Here is a 19,564-nt window from a genome sequence, read left to right as displayed (position 1 = left end):
AGACAAGTCCATCAAGGGCCCATGTATTCTCTTATAAATACCAGGTTTGAGTGTTAATTTATTCATTCAATATATTATTTTTCAGTAGCACCCTTAGCTGCTCTCCACACGTATCCTCAGTCTCTGACTTGAGCACCCTTAGCTGCTACTCCAGGACACCCTTCTGGTCCCCTTCTAACGGTCTTATTCGTGATTTCAGGCTCAGGATAATTTTGAAATTTGCGTCTGAACTAGTGACACTTGCTGGAATCGGACCTTAATTTCCCGTGAGTATCACTTGGCGCCGTCTGTGGAAAACTTTGAGTTGAGACGTAGAGATGGTAGGCAAGAGATGGAGTAGAAGAGCTACCTTAGCATCATCGCATCCTCAGAGGGTACCCAAACAATTTCATGTTGAGACAAGACAGGGACAACCCCATCTTGAGACGAGACAGGAACAACCTCGTCAAGAGACAAGAGCCGAGCAGCCCCTTCACGAGACAAGGGTCAAGCAACCTCGTCCCAATGAGAATGTGGGTAACTTGGCCCTGGAGCAGTTGGGCGAATTTATCACTCGGACAGTGGATGAGGCTATGAAGAGGAACCAAGAATCTATGTTTGCTGAAGAGCAGGCCACTCGCCAGGAGCGAGAGGAAAATGCTGAGGGCCACCAGAGCAGGGTTGAAGAGACACAGTCTCACCAAAGTGGGGAGATTAGTGAGATGAGAGAAATGTGGAAGGAAATATAGATGTTGAGGCAGCAGTTGGGAAGCAGAGCGCCTGCACCCAAGAGAGGAAGTCCTTTTTCTCTAGCCATTTTAGAAGAAGGACTTCCTCCAAATTTTCGACAGTCGAATGTGGGAGAGCACGATGGACATACTGACCCTGAGGAACACTTGGGGAGATTTGAGAATGCAGCCATGTTACATCAATATTCAGATAGGGGTCAGGTGCAGGGTGTTTTTGGGCACGTTGATGAGGTCAGCCCAGCAATGGTTTAACACCTTGCAGCCCAACTCCATACGATCTTTCGAGGATTTTTCCGCTGCTTTCTTGCACAGATTCGCTAGCAGAAAAAAACACCAAAAAACTATTTGAGCCTGTTCGTGATGAAACAACAAGAAGCTGAAACTTTGCGAGATTTTGTCCAGCGTTTCAACAACGCAGCGCTGGAGATACTGGCGGCCACTCCTGACATCATGATAAGTGCTTTTACCCAGGGACTTAGAGGAAGAGAGTTCTTTAAATCATTAGTGAAGAAACCTCTATCAAGTTATGATGATCTGTTATCTCGGGCAGAAAAATATGTAAATCTTGAAGATGTCTTGCGGCATAAGAGGATGGAGCAGCGGCCTGGGGGAAGTAGAGTTGAGGGAGCAGAAAGTGGAGTTAGGAAGAGAGACGCGGGCGAGAGGGAGGATGATAAGGCTAGGGGCAGAGGACAATTCTCATCCCATGTTCTTCTAGATGGGAGTCGTGACAAGGTGATAGGAAGTGAGGGAGCCCGAGGGGAGGTGGGAGAAGTCTCAAAGGGTTGAGTGCAGTGCTAGATTGTCTTCGCGGGATAGACGAGAAGGATCCTCATCCAGGAGTCGACAGAGGTCTCGCTCGTCCCCTAAGCGTGGTCAAGGCCCTCCATGGATAAATCAGAGGATCGAGGAGCAGGGAAGGGAAGGTCGAGATCAAGATGTCCCTCAGGAGCCCGTCGGGCCGAGAAGGGTAATGAACGAGGATAACCACCCTACGAGAGGAATGATTCATATGATCTCGGGAGGTGCTACTGATGGAGACTTTGGGCGAGCTCGGAAGGCACATGGGAGAAGGTTGGAAAACTTTGAGATATCTAGGGGTGCAGACTTACCACAAGATCCCGTCATCATCTTTGGACCGGAAGACCTCCGAGCATTGTGACTCCACATAACGATGCCTTGGTGGTGACGGCCACCATTGCCAATTATGATGTGGCGAGGATATTTATTGATAATAGAAGCTCCGTAAACGTCTTGTTCAATAGCACGTTGGATCAAATGAAGGTGGAAGGATTCTAGTTTGAGCCGGTCTCCACCCTGCTGTATGGGTTTGCAGGACACGCCATCCCGCCTTTGGGTCAGATTGTTCTTCCTCTATCCTTGGGGACTGATCCTCAGCGAGTAACAAAAATGATAGCCTTCACCGTGATGGATATTCCGTCAGCGTATAATGGAATTCTAGGACGGCCAGCCCTGAAGGATTTTAGAGCCGTAGCTTCCACTTGTCATCAGAAGCTTAAGTTTCATGTGGGAAAAGGAGTTGGAGTCTTGTGCAGGGACCAAAAAGTCGCGTGTCGGTGTTATGAAGGGGTAGTGAGGGAGGAGGAAAAAAGAACGTGTGTGGAGGTTAACATGATTAGGAAAGGAAGAAGTAGGTGACTTTGCCCTGGGGAGGTGTAAGAGGAGCAGAGAGGAAAGTTGGAGAATGCGCAGGGCAAGGCTTCAAAAAGACCCTGAAATGCTTACCACCTCAGAAAATATTACTCTTGAATTTATTGTTGATGTATTTCGTTTCTGAATTTGTCCTACGTAATCGGTTGAAATTTAATAAAATCAAGTTGTTCTTTTCAGTTCATTAATGTTGTTGTATTATGAAAGTGAGAAAATTTTATTTTCCTGCTAAGGCATCGTCTAGTAGAGGAGTCAGAGAGTGACAAGGTGAAATATTTGTTTTCCTGCTAAGGCGTCATCTAGCAGAGGAGTTAGAGGGTGATGATGGAGAATCTTTATTTTCCTGCTAAGGTGTAGCCTAGCAGAGGAGCAGAATTAGGGAGGAAAAAAATTTTATTTTCATGCTAAGGCACCGCCTAGCAGAGGAGCAAAGGTGGAGAGGAGAAAAATTTTATTTTCCTGCTAAGGCATTGCCTAACAGAGGAGCAGAGTTGAGGATGAGAAAAATTTTATTTTTCTGCTAAGACATCTCCTAGTAGAGGAGCATAGTTTGGGAGGAGAAAAATGTTATTTTCCTGCTATGACGTCGCCTAACATAGGATTTAGAGGGTGAAGGTGGAGGAAAATTTTATTTTCCTGCTAAGGCACCGCCTAGCAGAGGAGCAGAGTTTGGGAGGAGAAAAATTTTATTTTCCTGCTAAGGCATCGCCTAGCAGAGGAGCAGAGGTGGAGAAGAGAAAAAATTTATTTTTCTGTTAAGACATCGCCTAGCAGAGGAGCAGAGTTGAGGAGGAGGAAAAATTTTATTTTCCTGCTAAGGCATCGCATAGAAGAGGAACAGAGTTTGAGAGGAGAAAAATGTTATTTTCCTGCTATTGCATCGCCTAGCAGAGGATTTAGAGGGTGAAGGTGGAGGAAAATTTTATTTTCCTGCTAAGGCACCGCCTACCAGAGGAGCAGAGGTGGGGAGGAGAAAAATTTTATTTTCCTGTTAAGGCATCGCCTAGCAGAGGAGCAGAGTTGAGGAGGAGGAAAATTTTATTTTCCTGCTAAGGCATCGCCTAGTAGATGAGCAGAGTTTGGGAGGAGAAAAATGTTATTTTCCTGCTATGGCGTCGCCTAGCAGAATTTTTAGAGCGGGAATGTGGAGAAAAATTTTATTTTCCTGCTAAGACATCGCCTAGCAGGGGAGTTAGAGTGTGAGAGTGGAGAATTTTTATTTTTCTGCTAAGGCACCGCCTAGCAGAGGTGCAGAGTTTGGGAGGAGAAAAATGTTATTTTCCTGATATGACATCGCCTAACAAAAGAGTTAGAGGGTGAGGGTGAAGAAATTTTATTTTCATGCTAAGTCGCCGCCTAGCAGAGGATTTAGAGGGTGAATGTGGAGAAAAATTTTATTTTCCTGCTGTGGGTACCCGGACGCTAATAATCTTTTTAATCGTCATTGGGATAAATGGATCAATTAATTAATCTGGTCTAATTTTTTTTTTAAATTGCGGAACGTAATGGAATTCAATTTAATATACATATCAGTATAAAAGTACAAGTTTTGTACTATAAACATCAACTCAAACTAAGGTTTAACAACTAATTTTCCAGTGCTGAATCCTATCTACAGCAACGTCAAAGTTCGTGGTCTCCACTCTAATCATGATCTCTCGTCATCTCATCGACCCTGATCCTGTCTCACCTGTTGTCATGCACACATACAAACACGACAACAGCTGGATAACTCCGGTGAGAAATACATCCCAGTATAAATCAACGAAACATGCAATCATTTAAACAATGTAAAAGCATGTAACAAATATCACTAACATGTATCAGAATCTGAAACATAATCAATATAAAATCATTAATCAAACTCGTGACTCCACGTCTCAGACTAGACTCAATCCTAGTCTAGGGATCCCGGTTTCCAGACGTTGGTATTCCTATATCGAATTCAGTAATAGAAAAAACTCCAATTCTATTCAATCGATATATATAACCAAACATCCGGTGTCTTGACCTATCCGTCACAGACTGTGGCACTATCGCCAATTCACTATCTTGTGACAATGTGCAATGTGCCAGTGACGATTCCATCACTATCGGCACTTATGTCACAAGATCACTCGTCTAATACTCATTTAATACATGCTTCTATAAATCAATAGAACAAGCATATCAATTCAAATCGATGTAAATAATAACAATAAGTATGTGATTTATGGAAACTCAAGTATATCATACTCGAGTCGTTCTCCCGGTACCACATTGACTTATACCTTTCGTTCGTAGTCTCGGTCTGACGAAGTTGAAGTCTTGAATCCGAAGCTGTCAATATAAATCTGAAATGACATTATCGAGAAGAACAATATCAACATTTCCTTCAATTCAAAACTCAATCTGATCAATACTCGATTTCAGTACATGTCGACGGCATAACGGTATAAATTCGGTATACCCTCGGCAACTCAATATCAATAACCAATCTTAGCAACTCACAATCTCAACCAATACCATCATAATGCCACAATCTCAAATCTGTATCATTTCATTCAAATATAATCTGAAAAATGATAACAATCGCATAAACAGTCTGTTTTTCGATCCGATTTCGTTTCTACGATTACCAGTATTCCCAGAACACATAATAATAATCAAATCACAATTTCTCCAACATCATATTTTTGAATCAAGATAAAACTTAATAAAACTTACGTCCTTGTGTAGCTCTTGACGAGGGGATCTCAAAACTGTGCTCGGATTAAAAATCGGATGGCCGGATCTTGCACAACCAATTTTCTAAGATACAAGGAAGCTTGAGGATGTTAGCCATGGAGGGTCTCGGTTTCTTGGCTGAAAATTCTGAATTGAATGAGGAATTACACGTCCAAATGCATAGCAAAGACAAGTGTCCCACTCAAATTTCATTATTTGCACTTTAACCCCTGAAATCTTCACTATTTGCAATTCGGCCCTCGAAACTCTTTTTAATTCAATTTCAATCCTAAAGAATCATAAAAACCATGGGATATGACTCATTATTCCAAAATTCATAAATTAAATAATCTCGAATTAAAATGATAAAATCTCGGGCCTTACAATTCTCCCCCTCTGAGACATGATTTCGTCCTCGAAATCTCAAGCAATCATATCACAGGCAATCAAATCAGAAATAACAGAAACTGAAATAGGAAACTCACATCAGTGGAATAACTCTGGGAATTCCTGTCTCATATTTGATTCAGTCTCCCAAGTAGCTTCTTCAATGCCGTGACGACTCCACTGAATTTTCACAAGTGGAATAGTCTTCGTTCTGAGTTGCTTTTCTTTACGATCGAGAATCTGCATCGGTTTCTCAACATAACTCAAACTTTCATCAACTTCGGCCTCGTCTGGCTGAATAATATGAGAATCATCAAGGAGATACTTCCGTAACATAGATACATGAAAGACATCATGTATTCCAGATAAAGAAGGCGGTAATGCGAGTCGATAGGCACGATCTCCTATCTTCTCGAGAATGTCATATGGCCCAATATAACGTGGAGACAGCTTCCCTTTCTTGCCAAATCTGACAACTCCTCTGAAAGGTGAAATCTTCAGGAATACTCGGTCTCCTGCCTCAAATACCAACCGTCTGCGTCGAACATCGGCATATTTGGCCTGTCTATCCTGAGCTGACTTCATGCTCTTCTGAATCAGCTTCACTTTCTCAATCATATCTCTGATCATATCAGGTCCAATCTCAGGTACCTCAGAGATATCGTCCCAATACAGAGGGGATCTACACTTCTTTCCGTACAACGCTTCAAATGGAGCCATCTCAATACTCGTCTGATAGCTGTTGTTGTACGAAAATTCACAAAGTGGCAATGCATCTTGCCATCCAGTGCTAAAATCAAGCACTACAGCTCTCAGCATATCCTCCAATGTCTGGATCGTCCGCTCTGATTGTCTGTCAGTCTGTGGATGATATGCGGTACTCAGATGCAACTTCGTACCTAGAGCCTGTTGTAAACTCTGCCAGAAGTGCGAAGTGAACCGAGGATCACGGTCTGATACAATCGACTTCGGCACTCCGTGCAATCTGACCACCTCTCTAACATAAATCTCAGCCATCTGGTCATACCTGTATGTCATCTGGTACGGAATAAAACATGCTGATTTGGTCAATCTGTCAATCACGACCCAAATCGCATCACCACCTCGGGAGGATCTCGGTAACTACGTCACAAAATCCATGGAAATGTGATCTCATTTCCATTCAGGAATCGATAAACTATGCAGTAGACCTCCTGGTTTCTTTCTTTCAGCCTTTACCTGTTGGCAATTCAGACACTTTGACACAAATTCAGTAACATCAGATTTCATCTGTTTCCACCAATACTGTGTCTTCAAATCATTGTACATCTTTCTGCCACCAGGATGAATGCTAAAACGACTGCTGTGCGCTTCTGTCAATATCTGCTGTCCCAACTCTGAAACATTCGGCACAACAATACGATTATTCACATACAGTACATCATCACGTACCTGATACTCTGACTGATGACCCACTCTGACCATTGATATCGAATGTTGTACGTTCTGATCAACTTCCTGAGCCGCTTTAATTCTCAAAATTAGCTCTGGTTCAGCTTGAATAGCATATAATCTCAACGGTTGGCAATCTGTCTCAAATGCTAATCCAGACAAACAGCAATTCTCTATCAAATTCGAAACACCTATCGTCGATAAGGATAAAGAACATACATTTCGACTCCGTGCATCCGCTGCTGCATTGAATTTCCCCGGATAGTATTTGATTTCACAATCAAAATCTTTCAGCAAATCAAGCCATCTAAGTTGTCTCATGTTCAATTCTGATTGCGAAAACAGATACTTCAAGCTTTTGTGATCAGAATAAATTTCAAATTTCTCACCGTAGAGGTAATGTCGCCATATCTTCAATGCAAAGACAATGGCCGCCAATTCAAGATCATGAATTGGGTAACGAGACTCATGTGGCTTCAGCTGTCTCGAGGCATAAGCAATGACGTGTCCTCGCTGCATCAACACACAACCCAAACCTCTGTGAGAAGCATCACAATAAACTACAAAATTACCAGTACCTGAAAGGATCGTCAATATAGGCGCACTGGTCAATCTCTTCTTCAATTCCAGAAAACTTGACTCACAAGCTTCTGACCAAACAAATGGAGCATTCTTCTGAGTCAACTGCGAATAGGTCTAGCAATGCTGGAAAAATCTTTAATGAATCGTCGATAATAGCCTGCTAAACCCATAAAGCTGCGTATCTCGGGCACAGATGTCGGTCTAGGCCAACTGATCACGGCCTCGACTTTGTTAGGATCAACAGAAATCCCATCACCAGATATGATGTGACCCAGAAATATAACCTGTCTCAACCAGAATTCACATTTCGACAGTTTTGCATATAGTTTCTCAGTCCTCAGAATCCTCAATACAGTGCTCAAATGTTCAGAATGCTCAATCATATTCTTTGAATAAATCAAAATATCATCAATGAATATAATCACAAACTCATCAAGGTATTTATGAAACACACGGTTCATCAGACCCATAAAAAAAGATGTAGCATTCGTAAGACCAAACGGTATAACAATAAACTCATAGTGTCCATACCTGGTTCTGAACGCTGTCTTCGAGATATCAGAATCTCTGACTCTCAGCTGATGATATCCAGATCTCAGATCGATCTTGGAATAAATAGAAGAACCCTGCAACTGGTCAAACAAATCATCTATACGGGGCAATGGATATTTATTCTTTACCGTTGCTTTGTTCAGTTGCCGGTAATCAATGCAGAGTCTCATTGAACTGTCTTTCTTCCTCACAAACAACACGGGAGCACCCCAAGGAGATACACTCGGTCGGATGTATCCCTTGGCCAATAAATCCTCCAACTGATCCTTCAACTCTTTCAGTTCAATCGCTGCCATTCTGTACGGAACTCTAGAAATCGGAAATGTACCTGGCATCAACTCAATGCTGAAGTCTATCTCTCGAATCAGAGGCAATCCAGGAATCTCGTCTGGGAAGACATCAGCAAACTCACACACCACTGGCAAGTCCGCCAATGATGGACTCGACTTCAGTAAATCAACTGAATAGACAAGGAATCCTTCCGCTCCTTTCTGCAATAATCGAGTCATAGATAATACGGATATCAAAGGAATTCTGGCTCAAGAACCCTTACCGTAAAATTTCCACTCCTCAGTCATCTCAGGTCTGAATCTCACAATCTTGTGGAAACAATCAACTGTAACTCTGTACTTGGTCAACATATCAATTCCGATAATACAGTCAAAATCAGACAACCCAAGCACAATACAATCTAACTCAATCTCATGCCCGTCATATCGTAGTATACAAGATCTAACAGAAGTCACTGATACAAGACATTTTCCCAAAGGAGAAGAAACAGATACTACCACTCTCGAATCTGGGAGGGGGTTGCTGTGGTATCGGTGCTGGGGCAACATATGAAGCTCCTCTCTGTCTCATCAGGCCAACTTCTGCTCCCTTTGCTCTGTTCAGGGCGTCAGCAAAGTTGTTTGGTCGCCCAATGTTCACCAATGTAAATATCTCTGGATTCAAGCCATTGATGAACTGATCAGCCACCGCTTCTTCATTCTCGGCCACATGTGGAGCAAATCTCAGTAGTGTGGAGAATTTAGACACATATTCCTCAATGTTCAACTGCCCTTGTCTCAGATTTGCAAATTCTGCCCCTTGTCTTTTCTGTACGATACTGGGAAGAATCTTTGATAAAACTCAGTTTTAAAGAAATTCCAGGTAATAGTCGTACCTCGATGCTCCAAAGCCCTCTTTGTCGTAATCCACCAGTTCTTTGCAACGTCATGCAACTGGTGCCCAATCAGTTTCACTCTCCGCTCATCTGTATAATCCAATGAGTCAAACAGTATCTCAATGTCATCTAGCCAACTCTCGCAATCAACTGAAGTCTCAGTACCCTTCAGAGTTGGTGGATGGAACGACTGAAATCTCTTCAGCAATGTTTCCATTGGTGTTGCTGTCACATCCATTGGAGGATTCGAAGTACTGCCCTGTTCTGGGATTCGTCGGGGAGGCATATCTGATTATCAAAATGGTTAGCAACCAAATGCAACAAACTTGTTTCAGTCCTCCTCTGATCATCTTACTGCTGATCAAAATTGGTTCTGATTCATTCTCAATTAATACACATTACCAATCAAATCAGATAATTCAGGTAAACATATATTAAAGCAGTAATACATGCTAGCAATCGCAAGCAGGAAAGAAAACTCAATCTACCCCGCTCACTAGCTTCTGTCCCAATCTAAAGGATCTATTGCTCTGATACCACCTGTTGTGGGGACCCGGACGCTAATCATCTTTTTAATCGTCATTGGGATAAATGGATCAATTAAATAATCTGGGTCTAAATTTTTTTTTAAATTGCGGAACGTAATGGAATTCAATCTAATATACATATCAGTATAAAAGTACAAGTTTTGTACTATAAACATCAACTCAAACTAAGGTTTAACAACTAATTGTCCAGTGCTGAATCCTATCTACAGCAACGTCAAAGTCCGTGGTCTCCACTCTAATCATGATCTCTCGTTATCTCATCGACCCTGATCCTGTCCCACATGTTGTCATGCACACATACAAACACGACAACAGCTGGATAACTCCGGTGAGAAATACATCCCAGTATAAATCAACGAAACATGCAATCATTTAAACAATGTAAAAGCATGTAACAAATATCACTAACATGTATCAGAATCTGAAACATAATCAATATAAAATCATTAATCAAACTCGTGACTCTACGTCTCAGACTAGACTCAATCCTAGTCTAGGGATCCCGATTTCCAGATGTTGGTATTCCTATATCGAATTCAGTAATAGAAGAAACTCCAATTCTATTCAATCGATATATATAACCAAACATCCGGTGTCTTGACCTATCCGTCACAGACTGTGGCACTATCGCCAATTCACTATCTTGTGACAATGTGCAATGTGCCAGTGACGATTCCATCACTATCGGCACTTATGTCACAAGATCACTCGTCTAATACTCATCTAATACATGCTTCTATAAATCAATAGAACAAGCATATCAATTCAAATCGATGTAAATAATAACAATAAGTATGTGATTTATGGAAACTCAAGTATATCATACTCGAGTCGTTCTCCCGGTACCACATTGACTTATACCTTTCGTTCGTAGTCTCGGTCTGACGAAGTTGAAGTCTTGAATCCGAAGCTGTCAATATAAATCTGAAATGACATTATCGAGAAGAACAATATCAACATTTCCTTCAATTCAAAACTCAATCTGATCAATACTCAATTTCAGTACATGTCGACGGCATAACGGTATAAATTCGGTATACCCTCGGCAACTCAATATCAATAACCAATCTTAGCAACTCACAATCTCAACCAATACAATCATAATGCCACAATCTCAAATCTGTATCATTTCATTCAAATATAATCTGAAAAATGATAACAATCGCATAAACAGTCTGTTTTTCGATCCGATTTCGTTTCTACGATTACCAATATTCCCAGAACACATAATAATAATCAAATCACAATTTCTCCAACATCATATTTTTGAATCAAGATAAAACTTAATAAAACTTACGTCCTTGTGTAGCTCTTGACGAGGGGATCTCAAAACTATGCTCGGATTAAAAATCGGATGGCCGGATCTTGCACAACTAATTTTCTAAGATACAAGGAAGCTTGAGGATGTTAGCCATGGAGGGTCTCGGTTTCTTGGCTGAAAATTCTGAATTGAATGAGGAAATTACACGTCCAAATGCATAGCAAAGACAAGTGTCCCACTCAAATTTCATTATTTGCACTTTAGCCCCTGAAATCTTCACTATTTGCAATTCGGCCCTCGAAACTCTTTTTAATTCAATTTCAATCCTAAAGAATCATAAAAACCATGGGATATGACTCAACTATTCCAAAATTCATAAATTAAATAATCTCGGATTAAAATGATAAAATCTCGGGCCTTACACCTGCTAAGGCATCGCCTAGCAGAGGAACAGAGTTGGGGAGGAGAAAAATTTATTTGGTTTGTCGATAACGAAATATGTTTGCCGCTGCGAAAATTACGTTGATCGACCTGCCCGGTCAGGTCGCGGGGGTCTTGCATTTTATTTTTGGTTATATATATATATATATTATTTCAATTTTGAATTTTGTTAAAAATATTATTTTAATAGTATTAAAGCTTATTTTATTTATAATTTTTGTTTAAAATATATATGTAATTACGTATGTTGTTTATATTTTAAATTTTGGTAAATATATATTTTTATTATTTACATACAAATTTAAAATATTCAGGATTTGAATATATTATTTATTATATTGTGTTATTATTTTATATAATATATCAGCATTTCGGTCCGATAATCCGATTAAATCTTATTTTAAAGTTAATATATTCGATCATGTACCATCATCATACCATAATGTTACGTTTATTAAAGCGGATCCGTTGTTGTAGTGAGGAGTACAATGATTGCATTTATTATTTATAAATGAATACATGCAAAAGCTTGTTACTTAAATTAACGTTTGTTAATAAGTATTTAGTTAAGGATTATTTACCAAATGTTTTAGGAAATCCAAATGTTTTAGGAAATCCACAAGTTTGATTCTATTATATATAATTGTTTTTTGCAATTATGATCATGTGTTATCAAATTTGATTTTTAGTAATCAAATTTGATTTTTAGTATGTTTTTATTATTATTAATATTTTTTTTACAATTTTAGTCATTTTTTTACTTGATTTTGATGTGGTGTCCATTTGACACTGACATAATACTAACACTACGTTGATATGTGTAAAGCCACATTTGCACTTCAAAGAAAATGTGTATTTCCTTACAATAAACAAATTTATCTCCTAAATTCATTTTTTAATAATATATTGTTTAAGATTTTTGTCTTTTCTAGAATATTGAGGTTCTTAAACTCTAAATTTGATTTTTATTATTTGAAAGAATTTGTTTTCTAACAAATGAATACTTTTTTTTATTTTGTAGGAATCTATGCAAGCCTATCAAGATCAACATAAGTCTATATATATTGAAGAATAACTACTACACAATGCAATCAAAGGTGCTAGTGAGATGAGACAAGAATTACACGAGAGAATTTTCTGGATAACTCGCAAAAACAAACATCATTATTTTATTGTGTTGTCGTTACGTGTTGAAATCATTTGAAGACAACACTCATGCAAAGTATTGATTGGAGAATTAGTTTGCTGCTCTAAATTTTGGCTACACCGATTTGCATTTTTGTGTTTTGGTTATTTTTGTTACTGATATATTCGGATCCAATTTACTTCATTGACTTGTTAAGGAAGATAATTTTTCATTTATTCATTACCACTACTTTGTAAACTCAATTTCTTTTCTAGTAATTATTTTACCCTAAGAAATCGCACAAGTGTGTTCACTTGTGAATAAATATCTCTGTGTTGTTTTAATTATTTTTGTGTTATATTATTCAGTTAGATGTTGTCACAAGTTGTTACAATATTCGAGACTAACACTTATCTGATACACATTATCCTTACCATTTATTAAACATAATATTTTCACTTGGTATCCGAGCAAACTATTGACGTTACTAAGTGTGATTATGGTTATTTTTTTTAACAAGTGCAAATGGTTGGACTCTACCAAAAAATGTTGATGAAGATGATGACAATCTAATCAAACTAGAAAATAATTGGACAACTGATGAAGTCCAAATTTCGAACTACAATTCAAAGGCATTGAATGTCATCTTTGCATCAGTTGATATAAACATGTTTAACCTAATCACCAACTATGTTTCTGCTAACGATGCATGAGAAATCATTCAAAAAAAAAAATGTGAAGGATATGAAAGTATACGCAGAACGAGTTAAGGATGCTAACTTCTAAATTTAAAAGTTTGAGGATGGAAGAAACTGAGAAAATCATCGAGTATGATCGCCGCTTGAGAGAGATAGCCAATGAAACTTTCGGTCTTGGTGATCCAATTTCAAATGAAAGATTGGTCAGTAAAGTATTACGATTCCAGAGCGTTTCAATATCAAGATCTATGCAATTGATGAAGCACTAGATACAAATCAGCTCACACTAGATGACTTGATCGGTTCTCTTCGTACTTTCGAGGTGAACATGGACTTACAAAAGAAGGACAATGATAAGATTATTGCTTTCCAAGTTTCTAACAATTCCTATAATGATCTTCTTCAATTATCATAAGAAGTTCTGAAGACTCTATTTCTTTAATCACGAAGAAGCTTGAAGATTATTTTAAAAAGATCAGAGACAAAAAGAAAGCTGGACAACAATCTAAGTTTCCAAGTCTAATTGCTCCTGAAAAAACTCAAAGGTTAATGGTTATCATCCACTCAAGGACAATTTCGGCAAAGTAATGAAAGTAAGAATCAATATGATCTAAAAGGTTTGATTCCGTGCAATGTAGAGAGTACAATAATTTTGGCCATTATGCGAATGAATGTCCGAATAGGATTCACAAAAATAAATGAATGGATGTTTCTTTAAGTGATGATGAATCTGATGATGAGCAAGAATCTAATCAACAAGAAAGTCACACTTAACTAACCGTACTTTTGGAAGAAAGATGGTGGTTGCAAGTCAATCCACTAGGCGTTGTCTATGGTGTTGCAACACTTGGCCGGAACATAACTCAAAACCAGTATGTATCAATGCTACAACTTCTATAAATTCAAGTGATCAGAAAGATTTGGAAGTTGATGGCAAAGAAATCACCATGGAAAAAGTAGAAAAATTGTATGAGGAGTTGTATGATGACTAGATCATGAGAAATAAATTGAATACAACTCTCTCAAAGGAAAATAACAGCTAAAAGGTGTTGTGGCCAAATTTGAATTAATCCTAAACAAGAAGGATTTGGAATTGTGCAAGATCAAGGGCGAACTTGAAAAAACAACTCAAACTCTTGCTAAGTGTAACATAAGAACAACTAAGCTTGACTCTACACTGATGATGTAAAAAGATTGTAAGACTGACCTAGCTGTCAACAGCAGTGTGTTTGAAGCTAAAATCATCAAAACCAATTGTATTTGTATGAAAAAGTAGTAATACATCAAGTACACCTACAATCACTCGTACTGCCAAAGTTTTACCACCAAAGAAGCAAGTCTCCTCTCAGAAGCTGAAGTAATGGAAACTCCACTTGATATGTCATTATTCTCTCAAACATGGTCACATCAAATCATATCGATTTAAGCTAAGACAAGGCTAAATGTACTGGGAAGCTAATCGGATGTTGTCCAAAGTGTCACACAACACCTACCGCAACACTTCCAACAAAAGAATTTCAGTAAAGAAAGTTTGGGCATCTAAGGCTAAAATTAATTGTCATGTTATTTATACTTCCTTGAGAACTAACATTTCACTTCTTTGGTATTTTGATAGTGAAAGTTTAGGCCGTATGAGAGGTTCAAGAGAATATTTCACATACTATGTTGAACAAAAGAGTGGAAGATGGACACATGGAGGTGGTGCAAAAGTAAGGATAATTTGAAAATAAACATTGAATGTAGGACTTCCCAAGCTTCACAATATGCTTCATGTCGAGGGACTTAATTCAAACTAAATAAACATTAGTCAATTGTGTGATGATGACTTGCATGTTGTTTGATAAAATACTTGTGAAGTTTTTTATAAGACTAACAATTACGTTATGACAAGTATAATATTTGCATATAATTGCTATTAATTATTAGAAGAACTTACTTGCGAACATATAAAAGTGAGTGAACTTGATCTATGACATCAAAAGTTGGGGCATGCGAACTTCAAGAAATTGAATAATCTTATTAAATATGATGCTATATGAAGTATGCCCAATTTATCTTTTGGGGTACTATATGTTTGCGGAACTTGTCAAAATGGTAAACAAACTTGAGTGTCACACCCCATATTGCAACAATTCGGTACTACACGTTTTCTTGAGTTATTACATATGATCTTATGGGTCTAATAGAAGTGAAAAGCTATGGAGGTAAAAAGTATTCTTATGCGTGCGTCGATGATTTTTCACGGTTTGCATGAGTAAATTTCTTTAGAGAAAAATCAGACATTTTTATTGTTTTTAAAAGTTTATTTGCAAAGAATACTAATTCACATAACTTGAAGGTAAGCAAAATCAGTACTGACCATGATAAGGAGTTCGAAAACTCTATGTTTTCATCTTTGTGTGATAAAAATGATATAACTCAAGAGTTCTCTGCCCTAAAGACTTCCCAACAAAATGGTATTGCTGAACGGAAGATTCGTACCTTGCAAGAAATGGCTAGAGTGATGTTGAGTTCAAAGAATATCTCAAAACAGTTTTGGGCTGAGGCTCTAAACACGACATGTCATATTTCTAATCACTTATATTTGAGAAATGGTTCTACTATGACATCCTTTGAGATAATCATGGGAAAGAGATCAAATCTTAAATATTTTCATGTCTTTGGATGCATATGTTATGTTTTAAATGAGAGACATTAATTGTCCAAGTTTTATTAAATAACGATACGTGTTTGTTTCTTGGATACTCTACAAATATTTGTATCTATCGAATGTTAAATTTAAGAACTATGACGATTATGAAATCCATTAATGTTGAATTTGACGATTTTGTAGATCTCAAAAGAAAAATGATTGAGGATATGATGAAAGTGACAATGCCACTAGTAGGTGTTGTGCCAGATGTTGTAACACCTAGCAAAACAAGACCTTAGAGATCGACAAAATCCGAAAAAGAACCACAAAGTGATGATGGTATGAAAATGAAGGAACAAATATTCACGGCAAAATACAAAAGAACCATCTCTCATCTCAAATCATAAGAGCTGTATACAGAGACATGCAAACTCAATAGAAAGAAAAAGTTAACTACCGGAAGATGATTAGACTAGTATGCATGAGTTCCGTATACTGCCAAGTAAGAAACTCCTGCTTTGTGTCACACAATGAACAAAAGAACATTAATGAAGCCTTAAAAGATTAATTTTGGGTTAATACAATACATGAGAAACTTAACTAGTTTGTCACTAACGATATATGAGATTTAGTTCCAAGGCCTGAAATGCTAATTTGATTGAAACAAAATGGATTTTTAAGAAAAAAATGGTATATTTTCAGAAATAAAGCTAAGTTGGTTGTTGACTGACAATTTATTTAGGAATAAATATAGCAAACGAATTAGGTCAAGTTATAATAAATAGATGATGGTCCAAATATCGATCCCACAAATACTAATATTTAATTACTAGATTTTTTTAATCACTTAATATAAGCTAGAGAAAATAAATAACAAGGTGATATATGAATTATTATTCAAAACTATTAAATAAAATAATTACAATTAAAAAAGACGGATTCAAAGATTAAGAAAGGATTCGAATTCAAATGAAAAACTAAGACACACAATAGTAGTATTCTACTATGTGGACGCATGTTAAAATTAAATTAATTACTAAATTCTTGACAATCAAGATGAAATCCCCGATTTATTTATTAAAAGATTCCTCGAGTTAATAAATCTATTTAAATCTAATTATCCAATCATTTCTAATTGAATTTAATTAGATCTAAATATATTACATTTTTGTGGAATTTCAGTTTTCATCTAAAACCGTACACTGAAACCGTATATTATTTCTAGTCATTTTAACCATGTGTTGATCGACGTCTTTGTTGCTATATTTAACCAATCATCTTATGATTCGTGATTAGTCAACATATATGAAAGTAGGTGATCAGATTGTTAACAAGAAATATTAAACCGACATCAAGAAATAATTAAAATCAAGAAAAATAATATATTTAAAATAAACCGAATATCAGATAAAATATTGTTTGACTATATCATTGTCTTAGTGTAAATAAATTTATTCCATAAAATGAAAATAGAGCAAAAAAAATATTTTTGAATTCATAAGAATAAGATCTAGGAAAGAATAAGAATATTTCAGTGTAATTGGCGTGATTCTCCCTTCGAAATTGTCTTCCTCCTCTCTCTCAAACCCTAGCAGCTTCTTTTTTCCTCCAAGTTTCTCTTTTCCTCTCTGTTGCTGTACGTTCTGTCCTTTTTCTTCCTCTCTGTTGCTATAGATTCTGAATAAAGTCTTCTGCCTCCTCTCCTTGTTCTCCTCTATTCACGTGAAGTTATGTTCCATCCTCACTCTTTTGTTCAAATATAAAAATAAGATAAAATTAAATCAAATAAGCACAAAATAAGGAATGAGAATTCAAGATAAGCACGAAAATGAAAATTGCTTGTCATTGTATGTCATATTGAGATTAAACTTTATCAAATGGATGTGAAAATTGTTTTTTTGAATGACATTTTGAATGATGAAGTATATTTGAGTCAATCAAAAGGATTTGAGGATCTACATCACTTGGACCATGTTTACAAGCTGAAGAAGATATTGCATGGATTGAAACAGGCTCCACGAGCTTGGTATGGTAGGTTGACTAAATATCTACTTGAGATTGGATTCAAATGAGTTGAGGCTGGAAAAATTCATTTCATTCAAAGGTTGAAGGATGATATACTTATATGTCAAGTTTATGTGGATGAAACACAAAATCTAACATGCATGTGCTTTTTTAGTACATTAAAAATTATGTATTTTTCATTCATTTTGTTTTGGGTAATGTTTATACTATGATGGCTAATTTCCTGATGTACTTTCAATTTCTCAGTTCAATTTCAATCAACACATTTGGCCATGAGACTTGCTCTGCCTAAGTCACAAAATTGTCAAGAGATGTTCGTGTACTCCATGGTCTGCTCCCACATCAAAAGTGGCTTGAGAAGATTGAACAATTTAAAAAATGGATTTAGTTTTGTATCAAAAGAAAAATAATGGAAAAATCTATCTAAGAGAGTCCAAATGAAAACTGTTCATTTAGTGTCGGAGCTACTTCTTTTGAATAAAAAACAAAAATATAACAGAAGAAAATGACAAAAGCTATCTAGAGGGGTTCAATAAAGACTGTACTTCTAGTGTGAGAGCTACCACTTTAGATAAAAATAAAGTGTGGATGAGCTCTGCATATGCAGAAAAATCAAAATTCTTTTTGACATTGAAAGTGCTTTCAAGAAATATTGCCAACATCATTGAAAACACTTCGTTACTGATCACATGACTTGCACTTTATCATATTTCTATTATGTTCCATGATGTTTTTAGGCATAATTAGGTCATATGTTTGTAAATATTTTCTGCTCAAAAAGTTACAAGTTTACAACATGGAACATTTGGTGAAAATTATTATTTGCTAAAAATCAAATATTTACGATTTCCGATGGTTTAGTAAAGTTAAGCCGACATGGAATTAAAATCTGAAAATTATTTGAAATCAATTACGTTGGATTATTTCTTTAAATGTACCGATATTTTCCTAAAATTTTAAAATTTCACCAATTAACTTTTTGTTACTGTTGGTGAGTTCTGCGAAATCTGTTAGGAGATGAAGGGCTACTCTTGCGCGAATTTTTGTTACCGTTGAAAGGACTATTGTTTATCCCTTGCATATTAAATTTCACTGATCCATATTCTTCTCTGTATTATTCGCCCAAATTTTTCTCTCATTTTGACTAACTCTATGTGCAATTTCTCTTGATTATTCTCATTTTTTTCCAAATTCAACAATGTCATGAAAGAGTTTGAATCCCGCAATATACGAAGTGAATTGGGTTACAAAGAGGATGTTGCCCCAGTGTGACAACATCGGAATGGGAGACCCATACATCGTCCATGGAAATTGTTATGCACGGGAGATGCACACTCCTCTTGAAACATTGAACTAGTGTGTTGACTTATGCATAAATATATTTGTATCATTTTAATTATTTTTTTGTTATATTATTCTGCTGCAAGTCATAAATTGTTACAACATCCAACACAACACTTGTTGATACACACCATTCTTAATGTTATGTTAAACAGAATACTTTCAGCATTGTTGTGGAAAAAAGAATAAAAATGCCCAAACTAAATATAGGACTAAAGTTGAAATATGTCAATGATTGAAATCGCAAAAAGACACACACATAATCAAAAT

This window comes from Primulina tabacum, chromosome 12, assembly GCF_025594145.1.
Source record: "Primulina tabacum isolate GXHZ01 chromosome 12, ASM2559414v2, whole genome shotgun sequence".
Taxonomy (NCBI): Eukaryota; Viridiplantae; Streptophyta; class Magnoliopsida; order Lamiales; family Gesneriaceae; genus Primulina; species Primulina tabacum.
The sequence above is the reverse complement of the archived record's forward strand: the minus strand, read 5'-3'. Positions refer to the sequence as shown.